Genomic DNA, 5,587 nt, shown 5'->3' with positions numbered 1-5,587 from the left:
AATGTGTCAATGCATTACAATTTAACAGCACTGTGATAATAATAAAGTGAAGTGATTGTCACATGTGATAGACAGCAGCACAGCACACAGTGAAATTTGTGAGTGAGCAGTGGGCAGCCATGACAGGCGCCCGGGGAGCAGTGTGAGGGGACGGTGCTTTGCTCAGTGGCACCTCAGCGGCACCTTGGCGGATCGGGATTCGAACCGGCAACCTTCTGATTACGGGGCCGCTTCATTAACATCTAGGCCACCACTGCCTGTGGGGTTTGAGTTAGGTAACTGTAGGGAACTTTTGGGACTTCAAGAGTGTAATATTAATACAGTGTAAATTTACAGTGTAAATTTTGCCTCAAATAGGTCACTATGACTGTGGAAAAGCAACCAAGGAAAACAACAATTGCAGCAATAATAAAAGTATCATTGCAGGGTGTAGCCAAGATTGGCTTAAGCTAGGTTTAGTCTTGTTATTGGGGTGGCACAACAACAGACATCCCATCTCTTCTTGAGGTTCCACCAATCTCCCACATATGGTGGGTCCCAGAGACTGCTCCATTTGGGTCCAAAAAACAACTCTGGGGTACATCATTAACTCATGAAATGATACATTTACTTGAAATTACACATTTATTAAATTGCCCCAAAACCCAAGACTCAAATAGCATGGAGGAATAGCTTGTGGATATCCCATTCTCCTCCTGCACGGCATTTTCACTGGGAGGAAGAATTTCTCCAGACTCTACAATCAGGGTGAAAGTTTTGGTCTTTCAGCCATCTATTTTAAAAGTGAATATGTACATCTCACACACACACTCTGTAAAGAACACATGCACTCCATGTGTTGCCCAAATTCTTTCTTTTACTATACCAGGGCTCCAAAATAATTTTTTATATTATTATGAACTGTCCTTATGTAATAATTGTGTGAAAAAGGTACGAAACAGATGGATAGATAGGTAACGTTTTATAATTTAGCAGAACCTGGCAATCTGAAGAAAGTCAGCATATTTAATACCTATTTTGGGTAACTTGGGTAACATTGTGTCTTCAAAGGACTGAAAAATGGACAAATGCTGCAAGGCTGGTTTTATTCCATTGTTCTGATCAGAGCCAGTAAGAGCAAAGGAATTTTGGACCCTGTTTGCTCATTAAGTTTCACTAGACACTATGTCCCATGTCATCATAAAAAAGTGCAAAAGAAATCAAAAACACATTTTGACCATAATTGTCACTGTTCAGTTGCAATAAACGTTACGTTTTACAAAGACATACCTTTGCTATTATCATAGATTTAAAAAAAATCAAGTGTGATAAAATAGAAATAAAACAGCTGTAATAGGCTCTGCATGTTTCATATTTTTTTAATTCCTTGCTTTTTGTTAGGTAATGATCATTCTTGTTTTTCTCTCTTACATATCTGTGAACTGTGTGAAAGGTTGCTAATATTATTTATAATAAATATTATATAAAAGATGCGTTTGTGTGTGGATGATTTGAGTGTATTTATAATCAAGGATTGCATTAGTAATAGCAGAAAAATATCCTCATCTGCCATTGGGCTATGCTCCACACAGTTTACAGAAGCACAGAAAAATAAAAAAACAGGCTTAATAACTGTGTATGCTCACACAATGGTGACCAATGGTATATTGGTTCCGAGACATTAGTGCCCAGTGAAAGTGGGGGTGGGGGCAGCATGTGAGAATACAAGGCACTTGAGTAAGAGTGCTTTAGAATGGCATGCTGGGACAAACCCAAGGTCAATAGCAGCAGATAATTGGATGTGGAAAATATTTAATAGGGCAGGTTTAATGAGGAGGGATCATGTCCCAGAGAGAAAGAGAGACATGGAGTGAAACAGTAGGGAGAGGTCAAAAAGAGTGGGCTCAAGTAAAAAAATACAACGAGACGTGGTGGAGAGGTTCCTTATGTTTTGTATCATCTGCCTAGCAAATTAGCAGATTAAAAAAAAAAATCACATGGACCACACTGGTTGAGGCTCATGCAGACACTCCTTGGGTCAGTTATTTAGCCCTAATTAAGCAGCGGAATGCCTCACATTACAGCGGATACAGATACATTACCATTATGCCTGGAATTTCCTTCCACCGTAGCATGCACTGGTCTAACGTGATTAGCTACAGCACTTATGGCAGAGATGAAAGCGCTGCATGGGAATTGTGGTGCAGTGATGCTTATGCATTCATGAGTGCAAGTATAGAATTGCACTGCAATCAACATTAGAATGTGAGAATAAGGACTGTTTTACTTTACAAGTTGAACTTTATGACTGCTACATGAAGTGCTTGTGTTTTGAAGCAGTTTTACTAGTGGATGGCATGAAGAAGGCACAACGGTGCCAAAATGCCACAGACACAGAATTTTTAAATGGCTGAATCTTTTTGTCACAGAGGCAAAATTGGGCAAAAGCACCCATAGGCAAGAGAAAATGAAAGAAAAATCTTGAGAAGCCTAATATGTCAGATCAACTTCACAAATCCTTTAGCCATTGATTCAGGAAAGGATAGGGAATTAAATTTTTTGAACATTTTTTAGCTGTCTCCACTTCTCTGGTTGCACATATTTTGGAGTGGATATGATGTCAGCTTGTTGTATTAGTGCCATATGCACTAAGCTATCATTTGAATCCAAGACCTACCTCAGTTTCTCGAAACTCCAGCAACATCTGTGGACCTCCTGTGAGCCGATGCCTTTACTCCTTTGCACAGGTGGACTCTAGAAAACAAGCAGGGTAAGCACAAGTAAACGTTTCCACTCTAATGAGTCAATGTAGGAGACAAGATTGGGCATTCTTCAGCTGGTTTGTCCGTACACAAACTCTGCTTGAAAATCTTGAACTTTAAACCAAAGGGGCTTGAAAACATATCAAAGAGTGTAAACTCCTGCTTTACTGTCAAATTATGATGGAGAAAAGGCAAAAAGTTGGAGTGGTAAGCTTTTATTTGCAACACAACAAATAAAGTGCACACCTTCTAGAGGCAATGCAATACTGGGCCGATGAATGGAGCGGATGGAGCAGGCCCTATTGCCGACTCCCTGTTCAAAAAATCCGCTTAATATGACGTATCAGATATTAAATTGACATCAGAGTGCGTAGCACCTAAAGGCCGAGAAAACATATCAAAGAGAGAAAATACCCCTTAACTTACTTTAAAAAAAAGTTTACAAAGTGATGTAAATACTTTCATTTTAAAAGTTTTACAATAGTTTAAGCTTACAGCACCTGGCATTCCCACATAGTCTCCCATCCAATTAATAACCAGGCCCAAGCCTTCTTAGCTTCTGAGATCAGACAAGATTGGGCATTCTTCAGCTTGTCCGTACACAAACTCTGCTTGAAAATCTTGAACTTTAAACCAAAAGGGCTTTGAAAACATTATAAAGTGTGAAAACTCCCGCTTTACTGTCAAATTATGATGGAGAAAAGGCAAAAGAAGCTAACAAAGCGATGTAAATACTTTCATTTTAAAGTTTTTCAATAGTTAAAGCTTACAGCACCTGGTATTCCCAGGTAGTCTCCCATCCAAGTACTAACCAGGCCCAAACCTTCTTAGCTTCTGAGATCAGACAAGATTGGGCATTCTTCAGCTGGTTTGTCCGTACACAAACTCTGCTTGAAAATCTTGGACTTTAAACAAAAGGGCTTTGAAAACATTATAAAGTGTGAAAACTCCCGCTTTACTGTCAAATTATGATGGAGAAAAGGCTTCTCATCAGATGCACCCAATACCGTCCACATCCACCTCTCATGGAGCACAGGTACATATGGTGATGCTATAGATGACTCTCATTATCAAATTCGTAAACATCATTTTGCCTTGTGCCTATACTATATACTTCAAATTAGACCAATAAACCAAAAGTAGTTATGTCTTGTTGCTGGTGAAAGTGGGATAGATCTGTAAAATCTGACTGAGGGCAAACTTGGAAACTGTAGAGTAACTAATTATCATTCTAACTACATCAAATATGACTTCAGAGATCAGAGATTCAGATCATGGTATTTTCACTTTGTGTTCATTTGTTAGTTATCCTTTATTCTTGATGAAGAAGCTAAACCAGATGTTGTGCTTGGTAATCTCTAGTCTACAAAAAATGGTCATGGTGAAAGTGAAGTGTTTGTGAAACACTGTAGCACAGCGTGCACATATAGAAGTGTGTCCTCTACATTTAACCATCACTCTTGGTGAGCAGTGGCCAGCCATGACAGGCACGGTGCCCGCGGTGGGGATGTTGGAAATGGTGCTTCGCTCATTGGCACCTCGGTGGCACCTTGGGGGTTCGGGATTTGAACCGGCAACCTTCTGATTACGGGGCCCTTTCCGTACCTGCTGGGCCACCACTGCCCCACCACTTGTAATCTCTAAAAAGGTCTGAAACTCTGGAAGACTTGCCTTAGTGAGGTTGCATGAATGTTCTCACAAAGTGCACTTGCATACATGTTTAATTAATATTATTGTGACTATATTTTTTTTTATTTGTCTCTTTTGCTTCATTAGTTGTATCTCTTTGTCATACATTTTTTGAACTCATTTTCCATAACCACTTAGTCCTAAGCATGGCCACGACTTCCAGAACCCATCCTAGGACAATGGGCGCAAGAGTGGGCTTTACTCACATGCCTTTAGATGTTGGGAAGAGACCGGAGAACCCAGAGGAAAATAAAACTCAAAGCTGGAGCCAGGAATCGAACTCAGAACCTCACATCACTAACAATCACGCCGTTGCACAGCTCCGCATCCCTCTCCTTTCGTGTTTTGCTGAGTGGGTCGGCTCTTTCCACTGTCAGGAACAAGATGCTGAATAAGTTCTGTTCACATTTCAGCCAGTTAAGGGTGTAACAATTCAAATTCACAATCATCCTCTTGAAAGGCGTCATGAACAAGTGAAGTATCGGTGCTTGTTTTCCGCTACGTGGTAGTATGGTGGCGTGAGGACGGGGAACACGCTGTATTAACCGGAGATGGTAGAGTAGAAGGAGGAAAAAGGACGGTCACTGGTGCTTGACCTCTGGGCCTTGAAAGTCTTGTAAATTCACAGCACAGGGATTACTGGGCCCACTGGTGCAGTTATGCAGAGGCCATGAATAATTCCTGGTAAGTGCCCGCCGTTTGTGTTTGTTATCCCTTTCGTGTGTGACAGCGGGTGGGCTGTTGCCACTCAGCAGGGGGTTAATTAACTGTCCAGAGACCCGAGATGCTAAGCAACCTGCAGGGCATCTACTGCTAATGCTATTTCCCATGTCCTGTGTGGACAGATCTTCCGAGAAGGCTTGCAGAGGGAGTACACCTGATGCCTGGAGGGATGGTCGTGGGGGTCTGTAGAAAGTGGAGAGGCCAAAAAGTCACAAGCAAATGACTGCTGACTCAAAGACCTGGCTCCTCAGATAATATCTAGGTGGTCTGCTCAGTCATTGGAAATGTTTCTGGCCTCGAGGTGTCTTTTGAAATAAGACAGGAGAGAAGTGATATGTTCTTGAGATCCTGCAGCCACATCGTGAACTAAAGGCCTGGTAGCAGGTGGGGGGCTGCTGGGGATGATGCAGCGTGGTGACTTCAGTTATATTGCT

The 5,587-nt window shown here is 41.4% G+C and overlaps 1 pseudogene; it reads right to left on the bottom strand.

Moving 5' to 3' along the window:
- Nucleotides 1-3,504: 3,504 nt before the first annotated feature.
- LOC114789378 (uncharacterized) lies at nt 3,505-3,623 on the bottom strand (annotated as a pseudogene).
- Nucleotides 3,624-5,587: the final 1,964 nt, after the last annotated feature.

This window comes from Denticeps clupeoides, chromosome 4, assembly GCF_900700375.1.
Source record: "Denticeps clupeoides chromosome 4, fDenClu1.1, whole genome shotgun sequence".
In the NCBI taxonomy this organism is placed as follows: domain Eukaryota; kingdom Metazoa; phylum Chordata; class Actinopteri; order Clupeiformes; family Denticipitidae; genus Denticeps; species Denticeps clupeoides.
Note: the sequence above shows the minus strand (reverse complement) of the source record. Positions and strands in the feature narration are given on the sequence as shown.